The 19,883-nt window shown below is 43.1% G+C and overlaps 1 protein-coding gene and 1 long non-coding RNA gene across 7 annotated transcripts in view; both read left to right on the top strand.

Moving 5' to 3' along the window:
- The window catches only part of acbd6 (acyl-CoA binding domain containing 6), a 227,149-nt gene that overhangs the window by 110,126 nt on the left and 97,140 nt on the right, over positions 1–19,883 (top strand). The gene's annotated exons all lie outside the window — the stretch shown is intronic.
- LOC139268170 (uncharacterized) lies at positions 1,633–9,058 on the top strand. Its single transcript, XR_011593980.1, has 3 exons — positions 1,633–1,795; positions 5,704–5,799; positions 9,046–9,058. It is a non-coding gene; the product is annotated as an uncharacterized lncRNA (long non-coding RNA).

Genomic DNA, 19,883 nt, shown 5'->3' on the forward strand with positions numbered 1-19,883 from the left:
ACTTTAGCGTACCTTTATTGTGTATTGCTCCTGGAGTCAGCCACACTTGCCATGTCTCATACACTCTGCTCCTGCTCAGCATGAAGCCCAGTCAGGCAGTGCTCACTGAGGGTGTGCCAGGATGCATTTAACATCTTTAGCACATTAGCTTGCTATTTCTTACAAATTTCCCTAATAGTCCTACCCAAAAACGAATGAAAACTTCTCACGTGTAGGCTCAGCAAGTTCTCTCACTGATGGGCTCTGCACTTTCTCCATTGATAACCAAGATATGAAGCAAATCTCTTAACCACAAGACATTTACCTTCAGTATGCCAGAACAGAACTGTTTACGTGTTAAATCAAGGTGACTATCTTGTAACTTAGTTTAAACTGCAATGTTAACCATAAGGCAAGATCATTAATATCCAGAGGTGGTATTTGAAACTTGTATCTCCAGGCCACCGTATTTTGATTTTATTTTTGCCCTGTATATATAAAATATGCAAGTGTTCTAATGGATATGTCGATCCTTGTTTAATATTATGAACACTGTCTAATCCCATGAGTGATTTTATGCAGCTTAAGATTTATTAGAAATTGATATTGGCAGAAAAAAAAATCAAGTTTTCCAATTAAATACCTGAATGTATAATTTCTCAAGATATGTTCTGTGTTTGTTGCCACCAAAGCTTTATTTATTATTAAAATAACATGATCCATGAGCTGCTCTTTCCATGACTCCTATGTTTGCTAATGATAATTGCTACAGTCAGAGAGAGCAGGGGAGTTAGTGAGGCAGTCTATTGGATTGAAATTCATAACTTAATTGAGGTCAGAGTCCAGAGCTCGGAGAACAAAAGTCTTAGCTGGGACAAGGCTGATCAATAGTAATAAATATCTGGCTTGGCTACAAGCAGTTTATTGTGAGGGATTAGCACAGTCTGTGGAGATTGAGAAACAGAGGGACAGGGAACTAACTGAGCTGCCAGACATTCATTAGCATGATTGGTGGGATCCTTGCTCCCTTTTAGCTGCTCTGCTGGGAGACGCACTAACAACAAAATAAGAATGACTGGGACTCCACAATGAAGGCCCATTCGCCTTATTTCTTTCATGGCTTTTTTCCATTGTGTCAGCTGTGGCTCAGTTGGTAGCACTCTCGCCTCTGAGTCAGGTTGTGGGTTCAAGTCCAGGAACTTGAGCACAACAGATCTAAATTGACACTTCAGTGCAGTGCTGAGGGAGTGCTGCACTGTCCCAGGTGTCATCTTTCGGATGAGACATTAAACCACGGCACTGTCTGTTCTCTCAGGTAGACATAAAAGATCCCATGGCACGATTTCGAAGAAGAACAGGGGAGTTATCCCTGGTATCCTGGCCAATACTTATCCCTTAATGAACATAACAATAAAACAGATTATCTGGTCATTATCACATTGCTGATGGTGGGAGCTTGTGTGTGCGCAAATTGGCTTTATTTGCGCACATTACAACAGTGACTACACTCCAAACGTACTTAATTGGCTGTAAAGCGCCTCGAAACGTCTGGTGGTCATGAAAGGCGCTATATAAGTATAAGTATTTTTTGTTTGAAAGAACCAAATTTTTTGTTTCCTCTCAACCCATCCCCACTGTTACCCTCAGCAGAAAATATCCTCATCGTTAATGACATTACTGTCCGTTTGGACGCTCTGCTGAGTTCAGAGCAAAGACAAACTCCGGGGAACGTCGAATGTCCACTAACGGAAGGCTATCGAACAGATCCAGGTCTTCTCAGAGCAGCTATCGTCAGCCTATACCTTCAAACTTGCATGTATATCGTTTTTACTAACCTTTCCCCTTATTCACTGCTCCCATATTATTTCCACTCTAAGGGTATGTGGACTGCTTTGTGCCTTACATTGCCGGTGCTGTTCTGTGGGTTGGTTGGTCAAAGTTTCCTGGGTACACTGGTGTGGATTTAGTGTTAGCTGAGAGCTGTCAAAACTCTTCATGTGTTCGTAATTGGATTTGAGTGTAGATCACTGAGGAGATTTGTTCTCATGAGCACTAGTGCTCCAATCACTCTTCATTCTTTCTTCTTAATATAGCAACTCCTTATTATAACAATCACAGTTCTAAGGTGTAATGCCTCCTGTAATTTATCTGAGCATCACAATGCCGAGGACACCTGAGTGATTTTAACTGTGTTGCAGTTGAAGAGTTGGTCTTGCCCATGACCTTGTGTGTGTATCTATAAGAGCACTTTTCACACACAGCATGGAGCTCCGATAAAGGCTGTCTGTTTTGACAAATAAATTGTGTTTGACATGCCAGTAGTTTACCCCTCTATAACCTACCGCACGCATGATATAGTTTTACTGCAATTGATTTGTTAAATTCACACCTACCTGCAGCAAATGGGCGCTCTTATTAGTTTTCAAAGCTACAAATAACTTGAGAAAATTCAATTAGCAGGAGAACAAGAATATGTTCTGTAAGTGTCCAGTGGCTCATCTACCTAACCCAGTTGTAATTGTTTTAATTTTGACGGTGAGATTGCTAAAGTGTTCAATAGTAGCTATGCGTAAGGGCACAGTATAAGTATTTCATTTATTTCCAAAAGAAACAGACTACAGGTTCAGTCTTTGTAATTTACTAACTAAATCTACTGAGGTACCTCAACATAACAAGACTGGCTTTGTAGATATTAGTTGGAAATGCATCGCTCACCCCATGCTTAACAGAGCTATTTGCATGGTATTGGTGCTTTACTACAATGTGTGGTTTGTAATATTGTCTTGTCACTCCTATCTGCAGACCCAGACATTATGATCCAGAATACATCTTTTACTGATCGATTTCTATTTAACGATAGTGTGACCCAGGGACTGCACAGGTGCTGAAATGTCTCGCGTGAATAAGGTTGCCACATGCATTCTCCTTTCTTTTTAGTATGTGGATTGTAAAGCAATCCATCGAGTGAGGCATCACTTCAAACAAACAAACTGGTATATTTCACACAAAATAAATGAATAAACACCATACTGTTTTCACAGTGAGAACAGTCAATTTTGTGGTTACGAAAAATAATAAAAGTGTGTGTGTCAAGAGAAGAAATTTAGGAGAGCACGAACTATAGTTGGACGAGAAAGGTTGCATAGATGAGGCTAAAGGTCTGGTACATTGCTGGCAAGGCTGGCATTTATTGCCCATCCCTAGTTACCCTTGAGAAGGTGGTGCTGAGCCTGTGATGAAGGCACTCCCACAATGCTGTTAGGTACAGAGTTCCAGGATTTTGAACCAGCGTCGCTGAAAGGAACACCGATATATGTTCAAGTCTAGAAACATAGAAAATAGGTGCAGGAGTAGGCCATTCGGCCCTTCGAGCCTGCAATGCCATTCAATGAGTTCATGGCTGAACATGCAACTTCAGTACCCCATTCCTGCTTTCTCGCCATACTTCTTGATCCCCCTAGTAGTAAGGACTACATCTAACTCCTTTTGCAATATATTTAGTGAATTGGCCTCAATAACTTTCTGTGGTAGAGAATTCCACAGGTTCACCACTCTCTGGGTGAAGAAGTTTCTCCTCATCTCGGTCCTAAATGACTTACCCCTTATCCTTAGACTATGACCCCTGGTTCTGGACTTCCCCAACATTGGGAACATTCTTCCTGCATCTAACCTGTCTAAACCCGTCAGAATTCTAAACGTTTCTATGAGATCCCCTCTCATTCTTCTGAACTCCAGTGAATACAAGCCCAGTTGATCCAGTCTTTCTTGATATGTCAGTCCCGCCATCCTAGGAATCAGTCTGGTGAACCTTCGCTGCACTCCCTCAATAGCAAGAATGTCCTTCCTCAAGTTAGGAGACCAAAACTGTACACAATACTCCAGGTGTGGCCTCACCAAGGCGCCCTGTACAACTGTAGTAACACCTCCCTGCCCCTATACTCAAATTCCCTCGGTATGAAGGCCAACATGCCATTTGCTTTCTTAACTGCCTGCTATACCTGCATGCCAACCTTCAATGACTGATGTACCATGACACCCAGGTCTCATTGCACCTCCCCTTTTCCTGATCTGTCACCATTCAGATAATAGTCTGTCTCTCTGTTTTTACCACCAAAGTGGATAACCTCACATTTATCCACATTATGCTTCATTTGCCATGCATTTGTCCACTCACCTAACCAAGTCACTCTGCAGCCTCATAGCATCCTCCTCGCAGCTCACACTGCCACCCAACTTAGTGTCATCTGCAAATTTGGAGATACTACATTTAATCCCCTCATCTAAATCATTAATGTACAATGTAAACAGCTGGGGCCCCAGCACAGAACCTTGCGGTACCCCACTAGTCACTGCCTGCCATTCTGAAAAGTACCCATTTACTCCTACTCTTTGCTTCCTGTCTGACAACCAGTTCTCAATCCATGTCAGTACACTACCTCCAATCCCATGTGCTCTAACTTTGCACATCAATCTCTTGTGTGGGACCTTGTCGAACGCCTTCTGAAAGTCCAAATATACCACATCAACTGGTTCTCCCTTATCCACTCTACTGGAAACATCCTCAAAAAATTCCAGAAGATTTGTCAAGCATGATTTCCCTTTCACAAATCCATGCTGACTTGGACCTATCATGTCACCTCTTTCCAAATGCACTGCTATGACATCCTTAATAATTGATTCCATCATTTTACCCAGGCTGACCGGTCTATAATTCCCTGTTTTCTCTCTCCCTCCTTTTTTAAAAAGTGGGGTTACATTGGCTACCCTCCACTCCATAGGAACTGATCCAGAGTCTATGGAATGTTGGAAAATGACTGTCAATGCATCCGCTATTTCCAAGCCCACCTCCTTAAGTACTCTGGGATGCAGACCATCAGGCCCTGGTGATTTATCGGCCTTCAATCCCATCAATTTCCCCAACACAATTACCCGACTAATAAGGATTTTCCTCAGTTCCTCCTCCTTACTAGACTAGAAGGTGTGTGACTTGGAGGGGAATTACAAGGTGATGGATGGTGTTCCCATGAACTAGCTGCCCTTGACCTTCTAAGTGGTGGAGGTCACAGGGTTTGAGAAGTGCTCCTGAAGAAGCCTTAGTGACTTGCATCTTGTCCAAGTGTATGAGAGAGGAATTTAGAAAGGCCTCCCCAGATCTGCGAACAATATCCAAGTCTTAGATATGCTTGATACCTTTAAGAGAATCAAGAGTTGTTGAGGTTAAAAGATGGCACTCATGCTTCTTGGAGGCAGCTTTAATGATTGAGGAAATTGGGAAGTTGCACTTGAGGTTAGAAGGAGATAGTTAAGGCAACAATGAAGATTTATGAAGAATAAGTTTGTGGTTGTCAAAAATAAGAAACATAAATGTTGGTTATACTTGAGAGAAATGAGGAAACCAATATATTCTTAGTGATGTAATGTTCTTCTTATCTAAATGATAAAATACCTTGCATTTGACAAAAACAATGAATGAAAATGTAGGTCTCAATCAATCATTCTTGGCAAGGTGCATAGATTATGATGAAATGTTGTCAACTGTACTGTACTAGCAATCAGTTGCTTTTCAAGAGCATTTAATTAAATGGTGAAACCCAATACAACTCATTGGCAAGATCTTATTTGCAATATTTAATTTAAGCTAGAATGCTCAACCTTTACATTGATGCATTTGACAGGGCTGAGCAAAATGTGCTTGCATTTATGTAGTGCCTTTCATGTCCTCAGGATACCCCAAAACAGTTTACAGCCAATGAAGTACAGTGACTGATTGTTATCAAACATGGAAGCCGATTGGCATACAGCAAAGTCCCAGAAACAGCAGTGAGTTAAATGATCAGTTAATCTGTTTTGGCAGTGTTGGCATAAGGGCCAATTGTTCGCCAGTATCTTTAAAAAATTCCCTACTCTTCTTTGAATTGTGCCTTTAGGATTGAAGGAAAAGGATTTGGGCTAGAATTTCCAAACAACTCTCCAGCGTCAGATTGCTGCCCAAAATACCGCTAAGATTCCCAAAATTATCGCAGGTGAAAAATTCCCCCCAAAAAAGAAAAAAATCTGGGCAACGAAAAAAATGGGCTTTAAACCCCGATTCTCAGCGAAAAAATGGAATCTTGGGCCGATTGGGCGGTTCTTTTTTTAAAAAAAAAATGTGCAATAATTACTAAAATTTACACCAAGGCTGCGGGTTGGGCCTAGGAGGAGAGAAACACACATTTTTTATGTTTTTTGAAAAAATATATCACTTATATCACCAAGAGAATTTAAAAATAATTAGTAAAAACCCACTTATTATCTTTTTTTGCAGGGCTATTTATCTACTGCCCAGCACCGCCCAACTCCGCTGATTCTCATGGGCGGTTTTTTTCCAACTTACCTGCGGGTCATCGCTGAACCAAAAATCAGGCGATGGCGGTCTATGGACGGTGTACATAGAAACATAGAAACATAGAAAATAGGTGCAGGAGTAGGCCATTCGGCCCTTCTAGCCTGCACCGCCATTCAATGAGTTCATGGCTGAACATTCAACTTCAGTACCCCATTCCTGCTTTCTCGCCATACCCCTTGATCCCCCTAGCAGTAAGGACCTCATCTAACTCCTTTTTGAATATATTTAGTGAATTGACCTCAACAACTTTCTGTGGTAGAGAATTCCACAGGTTCACCACTCTCTGGGTGAAGAAGTTCCTCCGCATCTCGGTCCTAAATGGCTTACCCCTTATCCTTAGACTGTGACCCCTGGTTCTGGACTTCCCCAACATTGGGAACATTCTTCCTGCATCTAACCTGTCTAACCCCGTCAGAATTTTATATGTTTCTATGAGGTCCCCTCTCATTCTTCTGAACTCCAGTGAATACAAGCCCAGTTGATCCAGTCTTTCTTGATAGGTCAGTCCCGCCATCCCGGGAATCAGTCTGGTGAACCTTCGCTGCACTCCCTCAATAGCAAGAATGTCCTTCCTCAGGTTAGGAGACCAAAACTGTACACAATACTCCAGGTGTGGCCTCACCAATGCCCTGTACAACTGTAGCAACACCTCCCTGCCCCTGTACTCAAATCCCCTTGCTATGAAGGCCAACATGCCATTTGCTTTCTTAACCGCCTGCTGCACCTGCATGCCAGCCTTCAATGACTGATGTACCATGACACCCAGGTCTCTTTGCACCTCCCCTTTTCCTAATCTGTCACCATTCAGATAATAGTCTGTCTCTCTGTTTTTACCACCACAGTGGATAACCTCACATTTATCCACATTATACTTCATCTGCCATGCATTTGCCCACTCACCTAACCTATCCAAGTCGCTCTGCAGCCTCACAGCATCCTCCTCGCAGCTCACACTGCCACCCAACTTAGTGTCATCCGCAAATTTGGAGATACTACATTTAATCCCCTCATCTAAATCATTAATGTACAGTGTAAACAGCTGGGGCCCCAGCACAGAACCTTGCGGTACCCCACTAGTCACTGCCTGCCATTCTGAAAAGTACCCATTTACTCCTACTCTTTGCTTCCTGTCTGACAACCAGTTCTCAATCCATGTCAGTACACTACCCCCAATCCCATGTGCTCTAACTTTGCACATCAATCTCTTGTGTGGGACCTTGTCGAACGCCTTCTGAAAGTCCAAATATACCACATCAACTGGTTCTCCCTTATCCACTCTACTGGAAACATCCTCAAAAAATTCCAGAAGATTTGTCAAGCATGATTTCCCTTTCACAAATCCATGCTGACTTGGACCTATCATGTCACCTCTTTCCAAATGCACTGCTATGACATCCTTAATAATTGATTCCATCATTTTACCCACTACCGATGTCAGGCTGACCGGTCTATAATTCCCTGTTTTCTCTCTCCCTCCTTTTTTAAAAAGTGGGGTTACATTGGCTACCCTCCACTCCATAGGAACTGATCCAGAGTCAATGAAAATGACTGTCAACGCATCCACTATTTCCAAGGCCACCTCCTTAAGTACTCTGGGATGCAGTCCATCAGGCCCTGGGGATTTATCGGCCTTCAATCCCATCAATTTCCCCAACACAATACGCCGACGGTCCGTTCCTCAGTGGTACTTCGAAACCGCCGGCGGATCTCAGCTGTGTAAAATTTCGCCGACCCGGTTCTCACCCCAAAACAGCCAATACCACTGAGAAACTGGGTGGTGAAGCAATGGAAATTCTAGCCCTGTATATTTATATAATGCTTCTTTCAAACAATGGCCATTCAGTACCTATAAGTAAATCCAGCAAACGTGTTAATTAAGGACATGGTGTGTCTGACAAATTTAATGGAGTCCTTTGAGGAAATAATTAAGTATATTGTTGAATGAAATATATAGTGGATCGTGTGAATATGGATTTTCCAAACATGTTTGAGAAGAAAGACTTCGTTGTTGCTGTTGGAACAGAGGGTTTTACTGTATGATTCAATAGAGGTGTTAAAGGAATGGAACAGAGTAGATAGAAACAAACTTGTTTCCAGTGATTGAGGGGTCTGGAATATGGGGACATTCAAAAAGATATGAGTTACTATAAGAGATTTGGTTCAGAGAGTGGGAGAGACCTTTTTTTGCTGGGGGTTGTGGGCTGTGAAATTAAAATAAATTATTGTCCCTAAAATTCCCGCCTCCCCGGGTCTGTACAGAGTGTGTACGGACCCGGGAAGACATCGCAAAAGCCGGATTTCGGCGTGTGATGTGCATATGCCGAAAACAGGCTTTTCCTATCTGTCAAGTTTTAGCTTGACCGATCGCATGCATCTCGGCAGCAAGGACATTCTCATTGGCAAGATTGCGGTATTTGCCCATCTCTTGCCCAGGAATGTCCTTAAAACTCTTGCGCCTGGTAAGAACATTTAAAACCACATTTTTCTGTTTAAAAACTCTGCCCACTAAGGTAAGTTTATTTTAAACCCTAATTACAAAACTTACAAAAAAAAATATTTTTCCAATTTTTTTTTTAAACACATTAATTTAAATTAAAGTTAATGTTAAATATGTGATTTTTTTTTTCCCTTTTCTTTATTTGTATTTTGGGTGTTTCTCATTCATGAGAACTCCTACTTAGAGTTTCCATTATTATGAATGAGAATACTTTACCTTCATTGGCTGTCCAGTGCCATGTGACTCCAGCTTCTTCTCCCTGCGCATCTGCAAGACGTGAACATGCTCCGATGCGCAGGCAGAGGAGGCCTCCGACGGGGATCGCTGGAGGGAGCGGTGCCAAAAGGTAGGTGTGGATCTTTTTTACTATGTTCTGCTGAGTGCCCGCGGGAAGCCCAGCACCAGGATTTCAGGCCCATTAATTCACGGGATGTGGGCGTCGCTGGCAAGGCCAGCATTTATTGCCCATCCAGATTTAGGGGTTGAAGCAGAGATCTTATGAATACAGGTTCGATCTCCAAAATCCAGAGTTCCGGAATCAGAATGTTTCATGGCAGGGTCGTCCGGAAACCGTAAAATGTTCTGATATCCGGACTCCCCCCATCTTGGCGAACCGACTTCGCCCGCCCTGACTTCGCCTGCTCCGACCTCGTCCCGGCCCGACCACAACCCGACCCGAACTCGCCCCGACCCCCCTTCCCTTTACCTCGGCTGCCCGACCCCACCTACCTCGGGCCAGACAAGGAACTCCTCCAGAGCGGCGGACCCCGCCCGATCTGGTCCTGCTCGGCGGGGCCCCGCGCGAGCATCTCTTTAATTAAAAGTATATTAAGAGCTATGAGATTTTTAATTTGCTGTTTTATGAAAGACTGAATCGCTTTGAAAAGTTTAAAATTTAGGACCTGATTTAGAGTAGAAACTAAATCTAATGGCTAAAAATTGGCCAGGAGTTGCTCCGTTTTTTTTTTGGAGCAACTTGATTTTTCTGGAGTATCTTAAAAATCCAATTTTACACATTCAATTTGCACCAGTGTAAATGAGTTAGTTAGGATTTTTTTAGTTTCGTTTTTTATTCTCAAAAGGGGGCGTTACCAGCCACCTGTGCCTGTTTTGGCTATTTACACCACTTTGGACAGCTAATAGTTGCTCCAAACTAACTTGGGGCAGTGTATGTGGCCACTTGCGGCCACACAGAAAACCCTTGTGGAGAGTTAAGAAATCAGCGCAGGTAGGTACATTGGAGACCATTCGGCTAGAGATAGGGGTGGAAAGGGAAGCGGAGAAGACATTGCAAAGCACTAAACAAAGCACAACAAGTAGTAAGCATTTAAGAAGACACAAACTTTCAAGAAGAAATAAAAAATAAAACTAAGTCCTACCTTCCTATCAAAACTTGGCCCGGGAAGTCAGCGGGTCAGCCGGTGCAACAGAAGTAAATCCAGATTCCAGTCCCAGGGTGCCCTATCTCAGCCCCAGCTCCAATCCCTTCCCAAAGAATCCTCTCTGTCTGACCCCACTCCTGTTCCTACTCAGCTTATCTAAAGCTAGCTTTATGATGTCTTACCTGGCACTTTTTGTTTAAAGAAGTGAGGAATGTTGGCAAAGTCTTCATTTGAAACACTTTGTGGCATTGTTTTTCACATCTGACTTGACCTTCTGTTATGAAGAAAGCACCGGCTTCACAACCTTCACACTTATAAACATCGGGATCAGCCTCAGTGCGTTCCACAGCGGGCCCGGCCGGTGCGTGAGACCACTTGGCCAGGGATAGGGGCAGTGAGCATCGGGTCTTCCCACACAAGCTGCAGGACGTGGTGGGGGCGAGGAGCTACTGCGCATGCGCACACACTCCAATGTGCATGTGACGAGCTGCCAGCACTGTTTCTCGCGCAGAGCCCTAGCTCCGCCCCCCCCCCCCAATCAACTGGCCACACCGTGCCAAGCCCCGGGAGAGGCAACACAGCGGCCAGAATCGGGGGACATTTTTTCGGCGCCCTTTTCAGCCCACAAGGTCGGCGCATTTTTGGTGAGTGCGGCAAAAAAAGGAATGGGCCAATTTTCAGCCCTAAGAAACTAAGATTATTCATGCACTGCATGTGAATTTTTATTTGAAGAGTAAGTGTCGCCATCAAATCTTTTCAAAAATCAAATTATTTAATCAATTTTAGCACCTTTGTTTCCTTCCTATTTAGGTGTTTTTTTTTAAATTTAAGATGTGATACTGATGATACTGTTAAGATCACTGGAGACATTATTGAGTCTTATGGCGAAAGAGAGATATACTAACTGGCATAGTTGAAGTGACACACTCACGAAACTGCCCTGGGTTAAATTAATGCATCTTTGTTAATTCAGCTTGCTCACAGTGTTGGGCTCATTAACTGCTCCAAACTAGTTCCCCAGTGATATCAACAGCACGCCATTTAAACAAAAAATAATTAATAAATCAACAAATAGAAAAAAAATCAGATGCCATTATTAGTCAGAACTCCTTATCTGACTATTCAGCTTTTAATACTGGTACTGATGGTAATGCTGTGTAAAACTTCACCATTGTAAAAAGAAAAAAAGAAAGATTTGCGGGACTCCGGACATCTCAAAGCACTTTACAGCCAATGAAGTACTTTTGGAGTGTAGTCACTGTTGTAATGTAGATGAATTGCATTCAACAAAATACTTTTAGTTTGATTTATTTCCCACAAAAAGTATCACTTAGATTGCCAGCCCCAAGGCCTATAATGTCATGGCTGAGTACTACAGATGAGTCCAATTTACTGACATTTGAATATTTGAGAATGCTCCATTCTTCCTGTCCCATAGTCACAGCTTAACATTTGACGGCCTTAGAGCTAACATGACAGCCTTTTGGAGAAAGAACTTTGATCCATCTCACAGTATTGCCTGAAACTTCCTTTGAAACTTGCTTTTATAGCAGCTAGATTGTCATAATATGATAAATTGTCATTTATCTTGTATTCCCTGTTGGGGAATGGCCATAGTATAGGTCACAGTTATGTAACCTTTATAAAAAGGAGTTATCTCTTTCCTGTGACCTACATTTTGTGAACTGTCGTTTGAAATTGCCATAAATCATTCTACCTTTTCAAATGTTATTTGTTTTTACTTTCTCAGACAACCTTGGGCGTAATGATACAGCCTGAGGAATAAGTAGCAACATACAGCTTTTGGACATTACTCTGTTAATGTAAAAGTAGAACAACCCCAAATACAGCAATAGAATTACGGTGACTACACTGATTATTTTGCCTCACGCTCCAAAAGCCGAGGGAGAAATTTGATTGTGTTCTGGAAGCAGACATTATAACTTTCCTCGGCCAAACCCAATTGAGCTTCAAGCCAAATGATAAAACTTAATTGAAGTCCCGTTTTTAATGCAGGGAAAATAATTCTTGCAGCAGGCTGAAGACGGTTCCTGAGAAACTACTTTAGCCACTGTGCAGGTTGTGCGCATTGAGCAGGAAACTTGTCGGCTTAATAGTTTTAGTAAGGGTAACCGGAGCCAGGATAAATTCATCCCAGTAAGGATCGAGCTCGCTTGAGTGTTGTTCACCTAGCAGTTACCCTACCCAGGTTACTAACTCTCAGATTATTTTGACTGGGGAGAACATCATTTCTAAATACCAACTCGGATCCACTTGAATGGGAGGCAGTTTAACCATTTCCACCTAACCAGAGTATTTAATGCCATCAGCTCAGACCTCCACAAAGATAGGGATAGATAATGCAGAGAACAACACCAGCAGGTCCCAAAAACCTGATGGAAATATATCAGGTCCTGCAAGAATAGGATTAAGTCATTAACATCCAGTGCTAATCGGTGCTCACGTAAGCCTATCATATAGGACCAAAAAAATTACAGTCGGAGGCTTCCTGCGGGCAGATGCCTCCGTCCGAATGTTTTATTACGAAAGTACCTGGTGGTCCCGGAGGAACGAACGCTGCCTAGATGCGCAGCCCAGTGCAGAAGCCCAGGAACGTAAGCACATCCTGGGATCACGTGGGCCTGGACCACCAATCACAATGTAATATTTTCATTGATAATAGTGAGTTCCATTTGTACGAGCTCCCATTACTATCAATGAGAATACCCCCAAAAGCACAGAAACACAACACAATAAATAAATAAAACACCTCACATATTTAAAATTAATTGAAATTGAATTAAATTAAATGTTTTAGGAAAAGAAATTTTTTTTTTTTAATGTTTTAAAAATGTTTTAATAGGGTTAAAAATAAACTTACCTTAATGGGCAGTTTTTTTAAATATAAAAATTAGTGCTAAAATTTAATTATTCTATCTTTTAAAACTGTAGTTTTAAGGACATTCACTGGGCAAATAGTCCAAATCTCCACCCGCGGAGGCCCTTTACTTTTGTACGTGTTGGATCTGTCAAAAGACATTTTGACAGTTCGCAAGTGGCGGGTTTCGGCGCATGCGCTTTGTGCGTCTAAACCCGGAACATGTGGGGCCTCTTCGGGCACGCGTGCACATTGTACGCACTCGGAGATGCTGCAGTGTTACAGAAATAGCCAGATAGGCCCTTTAAGCTTGCACTGTGCTTTCTCCCCACATGAGCCACTTAGTCTAATGCCACTCTCCTGCTTTCTTCCCTGTGGCCTTTGGCACTATTTGGAGTAGAGTAGGGAGTTTTCCTTATGTCTTGGCCATCATTCCTCCTTCAGTCATCACCACTAAAAATGTTATGCTATTGGCTGTTGTGCCTGCACAACAACAATTACTGTACTTGGAAAAAATAATTCATTCTACAGGAAGCACTTTTGGACACTTCTGAGAGCCATGATATGAGGAGCTATATAAATGCAAATTTTCTTGCTTGTGAGCTGCTAACAATCCTCCTCGTACTCTGGTCAGTATGTATCGTCTCCATCAGCAATTCTGACTTTAAGACAAACTACAGATAATAAATAATAACAGCTTTTATTTATTTATGAGGAGAGACTGGATCAACTGGGCTTGTATCCACTGGAGTTTAGAAGAATGAGAGGGGATCTCATAGAAACATATAAAATTCTGACGGGTTAGAGGCAGGAAGAATGTTCCTGTTGCTGGGGAGTTCCAGAACCAGGGGTCACAGTCTAAGAATACGGGGTAAGCCATTTAGGACCGAGATGAGGAGAAACTTCTTCACTCAGAGAGTGGTTAATCTGTGGAATTCTCTACCACAGAAAGTTGTTGAGGCCAGTTTGTTAGATATATTCAAAAGGGAGTTAGATCCGGCTTTTACAGCCAAAGTGATCAAGGGTGTTGGAGAGAAAACAGGAACGAGATACTGAGGTTGAATGATCAGCCATGATTTTATTGAATTGTGGTGCAGGCTCGAAGGGCCGAATGGCCTGCTTCTGCACCTAATTTCTATGTTTCTATGTTATATAGCACGTTTAACATAATAAAACGTCCCAAGGCGCTTCAACAATTTTACAACACGTTAGATATTGACCATTGAGGGAAAGAGAGAAAAAACGTGAGAAGGAAGTGTAAAAAGAGGTTAAAGGCTCAGGTCCGAAGCTAGGACAGAGGGCATCACTGCTTTAGTCCATCATGCAGATGAACTAGAAATAGCTGTTGGATTTGAATGTATATTAGGTATGCTGCAACAGGAAATAGGCAAGATTGTACATGATAAAAGGGTGCGCATCAGTAAAAGTGCAGAAGGCAAAGGATTTGTTGATTAAATTTGCAAATGTCAGTCCCCAAGGTGCCTGTAATTTACAGGTTTCACTTGGAGTTCCTCGTTCCTTGGGGTTGATTCATAAGCATGCAGGGTTCATATTTACATAAGTTCAAGGTCACATAGACTACCTTCCTCCCCTTTGCGCATGCTCATTAGTGACACGATCCATTTATTCTCTGAACGTTTCATGTATACACGATCAACCAAGGATAGTCTTCAAAATCCTCACTTTCTTGTCCCTCTTGATTTTTATTACACTTTTATTTCATTTTAGCCCCTGATCGTACCACCAGACATCTGGGCCCCAGTCCAGGACTTAAAATCTTACACTTAATTTCCTGGTCTTGTATTTCTGTGCATTGAATGTGATTCAATCCAGTTTAACCCTTACTGTTGTTATAGCCTACCGTAACTATATGCTATTGACCATTCTATCTCTCCTGCTGATCCTTGCATGGGGATTGGCTAGTAGAACTGCCAATCACACCGCTCCTCTGGATAGGAATTCCTCGAAGCACGCTCCCCATGTCCTGGATTGAATTGATCATCCGAACGTATTGGGTGTGGATGGTTGACTGGAACATCTAAATTCACACCCATTATCTCAAGTTGAAGTGGTAGGTGAGAGGATTCATTTCGCAAACTGATGCATTCAGCTCCAATACACCTTTCCACCCACTCCCGGCACCCCCGGCCAGCACTTTGTCGCGCTGTAAATCTAATGCCTTATGAGGTAAATCTGGCTTAATATACCGTGCCAAGACCTTTCTGTCGTGACATAGCCAGAAATCCCAAAATGTGACCTACGGACTGAATTGTGGTGCACGGTGTAATATTCTGTTGCTCAGCTAGAGCTGTGTTCAACCTGACCAGTGCCTTAAGAAATGAAAAGTTTAGTGCATGCTTAGCTAAATTCGGGCTAAATGTGGGAAAGAATATTAAGGATTACGGAGCCAGGACAGGTAATTGGAGTTGAGATGCGGATCAGCCATGGACTGGTTGGATGGCAGAACAGGATCGAGGGTCAGAGTAACCTACTCCTGTTCTTGTGTTCATATGTCTCCAAGCTAAATTAGAGGTTAGTTACTGTTACTGAATGAAGATTGGATCAAAGATAGAATCCGAAAAGATAACCCAATAAGAAAGAAACAGAAGAGAACACTGGGAGAATCAGAAAGGACAGGCAAAAGAGAGAAAACGCTTTCTCAAACATAAGATAGTCGGGAATAAATCCAATAAGGATTTCAGGAGAAACTCTTTACCCAGAGAGTAGTTGGACTCTGGAACTCACTACCACATAGAGTAGTTCAGGTGAATAGCAGAGATGCATTTAAGAGGAAGCTGAGTAAACACATGAAGAAAAAAAAGAAGTAGAAGGTTATGCTGATAGAGTTAGATGAAGTGTAGTGGGAGGAGGCTCGTGTGGAGTATAAACTCCAGCACAGACCAGTTGGGCCGAATGGCTGATTTCTGTGATGTATATTCTATGTAATTTTATGTGAAGCTGTCAGCAAAAGTAATCAAACACTAGAATGCATCCCAAGGACCTTCCATTTACAAGTTGAAAGAAATGATTTTAACCTTGTGTACATCATTAGGAAGGCCACATTTGGAGCATTGTGTTATGAGGATGATTTCGGGGCAAGTACTTGTTTTTATTGGAGAGAGAATGTGAGGCATATGATTTAGATTTAAAATGCCAAGATGCATCATGGAAATAGACTGATTCAGACTGTGAGCACGAGTAGAGACAGATTTAAAATTTAATGAGTATCAAGGAAGATTGGAGATTAGAAGGAAACTTTTTCCCCTACAGACTAGTGGATATGTGAAACAGATTCGCAGCAAAAGCTATATTATTTAATAATAATAACCAGTGGGAACCTGCTCAACCTGCGCCGCCTCCAGACCATATCCAAGACCACCCCAACCTCTGTCGTCGAGCTACAATACACGGACGACGCCTGCATCTGCACACATAGAGGCTGAACTCCAGGACATAGTTGGCGTATTTATTGAGGCGTACGAAAGCATGGGCCTTACGCTAAACATCCGTAAGGCAAAGGTCCTCCACCATCCTGTCCTCACCGTACAGCACTGCCCCCCAGTCATCAACATCCACGGCGCGGCCCTGGACACCGTGGACCACTTCCCATATCTCGGGAGCCTCCTATCAACAAGAGCAGGCATCGACGATGAGATCCAACACCGCCTCTAGGTTGCCAGTGCAGCCTTTGGCCGCCTGAGGCAAAGATTGTTTGAAGACCAGGCCCTCAAAACTGCCACCAAGCTCATGGTCGACAGGGCTGGAGTAATACCTGCCCTCCTGTATGGCTCAGAGACATGGACCATGTACAGCAGACACCTCAAGTTGCTGGAGAAATATCACCAATGATGTCTCCGCAAGATTCTACAGATCCCCTGGGAGGACAGGCGTACCAACATCAGCGTCCTTGACCAGGCCAACATCCCCAGCATTGAAGCACTGAGCACACTCGATCAGCTCCGCTGGGCAGGCCACATTGTCTGCATGCCTGACACGAGACTCCCAAAGCAAGTGCTCTACTCGGAGTTCCTTCACGGCAAATGAGCCAAAGGTGGGCAGCGGAAACGCTACAAGGACACCCTCAAAGCCTCCCACTGACACCTGGGAGTCCCTGGCCCAAGACCGCCCTAAATGGAGGAAGTGCATCCGAGAGGGCGCTGAGCACCTCGAGTCTCGACGCCAAGAGCATGCAGAAATCAAGTGCAGGCAGCGGAAAGCGCGCGCGGCAAACCAGTCCCACCCACCCCTTCCCTCAACGACTATCTGTCCTACCTGTGACAGGGTCTGTGGCTCTCATATTGGACTGTTCAGCCACCAAAGAACTCACTTCAGGAGTGGAAGCATGTCTTCCTCGATTCCGAGGGACTACCGATGATGATGATGATGATTCAATAATAACAACTTGCACTTATATAATAACACCTTTTAATGTAGTAAAACGTTCCGAGGCGCTTCACAGGAGCATTATCAAACAGAACTTGATACTGAGCCATATACAAAATATTAGGACAGGTGACCAAAAGCTTGGTCAAAGTTGTTGGTTTTAAGGAACATCTTAAAGGAAGATAGAGAGGGGGAGAAGTTTAGGGAGAGAATCCCAGAGCTTGGGACCAAGACAGCTGAAAGCACTGCTGCCAGTGGTGGAACAATGAAAATCGGGATGCACAAGAGGCCAGAATTGGAAGACTGCTGGATGAATATCTGGGTTGGGACAAGAGTGCAATTCATAGGGACAGATATAGACTTGAGATTATTGAATACACTCGTGATGTTTCCTGTGATGTTTGGGAAAGAAAAAATATTATCTGCAGTAGGGTTGAATCGTGACATTATGGGGTTAGGTGACCTATAAAGAAAGAAAGACTTAGAAACATAGAAAATAGGTGCGGGAGTAGGCCATTCGACCCTTCGAGCCTGCACCACCATTCAATAATATCATGGCTGATCATTCACCTTAGTACCTCCTTTCCTACTTTCTCTCCATACCCCTTGATCCCTTTAGCCATAAGGGCCATATCTAACTCCCTCTTGAATATATCTAACGAACTGGCCTCAACAACTTTCTGCGGTAGGGAATTCCACAGGTTAACAACTCTCTGAGTGCAGAGGTTTCTCCTCATCTCAGTTCTAAATGGCTCACCCCTTATCCTTAGACTATGTCCCCTGGTTCTGGACTTCCCCAACATCGGGAACATTCTTCCTAGATCTAATGTGTCCAGTCCCGTCAGAATTTTATGTTTCTATGAGATCCCCTCTCATCCTTCTAAACTCCAGTGAATACAGGCCCAGTCGATCCAGTCTCTCCTCATATGTCAGTCCTGCCATCCCGGGAATCAGTCAATAGCAAGAACGTCCTTCCTCAGATTAGGAGACCAAATCTGAACACAATATTCCAGGCGAGGCCTCACTAAGGCCCTGTACAACTGCAGTAAGACCTCCCTGCTCCTATACTCAAATCCCCTAGCTATGACGGCCAACATACCATTTGCCGCCTTCACCGCCTGCTGTATCTACATGCCACCTTTCAGTGACTGATGTACCATAACACCCAGGTCTCGTTGCACCTCCCCTTTTCCTAATCTGCCGCTATTCAGATAATAATCTGCCTTCGTGTTTTTGCCACCAAAGTGGATAACCTCACATTTATTCACATTATACTGCATCTGCCACTCGTTTGCCCACTCACCTAACCTGTCCAAGTCACCCTGCAGCCTCTTAGCGTCCTCCTCATAGCTCACACCGCCACCCAGCTAAGTGTCACCTGCAAACTTAGAGATATTACACTCAATTCCTTCATCCAAATCATTAATGTATATTGTAAATAGCTGGGGTCCCAGCACTGAGCCCTGCGGCACCCGACTAGTCACTGCCTGCCATTGTGAAAAGGACCCGTTTATACCGATTCTCTGCTTCCTGTCTGCCAACCAGTTCTCTATCCACATCAGTACATTACCCCCAATACCATGTGCTTTAATTTTGCACACCAATCACTTGTGTGGGACCTTGTCAAAAGCCTTTTGAAAGTCCAAATACACCACATCCACCGGTTCTCCCTTGTTCACTCTACCAGTTACATCCTCAAAAAATTCCAGAAGATTTGTCAAGCATGATTTCCATTTCATAAATCCATGCTGACTTGGACCAATTGTGTCACTGCTTTCCAAATGCGCTGCTATTTCATCTTTAATAATTGATTCCAACATTTTCCCGACTACTGATGTCAGGCTAACCAGTCTATAATTACCTGTTTTCTCTCTCCCATCCTTCTTAAAAAGTGGTGTTACATTAGCTACCCTCAAGTTCATAGGAACTGATCCAGAGTCGACAGACTGTTGGAAAATGGTCACCAATGCATCCACTATTTCTAGGGCTAATTCCTTAAGTAGTCTGGGATGCAGACTATCAGGCCCTGGGGACTTATCGGCCTTCAATCCCATAAATTTCCCGAACACAATTTCCTGCCTAATAATGATTTCCTTCAGTTTCTCGTTCTCAGTAGACCCTTGGTCCCTTAGTATTTCCGGAAGGTTATTTGTGTCTTCCTTTGTGAAGACACAACCAAAGTATTTGTTCAACTGGTCCACCATTTCTTTGTTCCCCATTCTAAATTCATCTGAATCTGACTGCAAGGGACCTACGTTTGTCTTCACTAATCTTTTTCTCTTCACATATCTATAGAAGCTTTTGCAGTCAGTTTTTTATATTCCCAGCAAGCTTCCCCTCCTAATTAAACCCTTTGGTCCTCCTCTGCTGTATTATAAA

This window comes from Pristiophorus japonicus, chromosome 8 (genome assembly GCF_044704955.1).
Source record: "Pristiophorus japonicus isolate sPriJap1 chromosome 8, sPriJap1.hap1, whole genome shotgun sequence".
Taxonomy (NCBI): Eukaryota; Metazoa; Chordata; class Chondrichthyes; family Pristiophoridae; genus Pristiophorus; species Pristiophorus japonicus.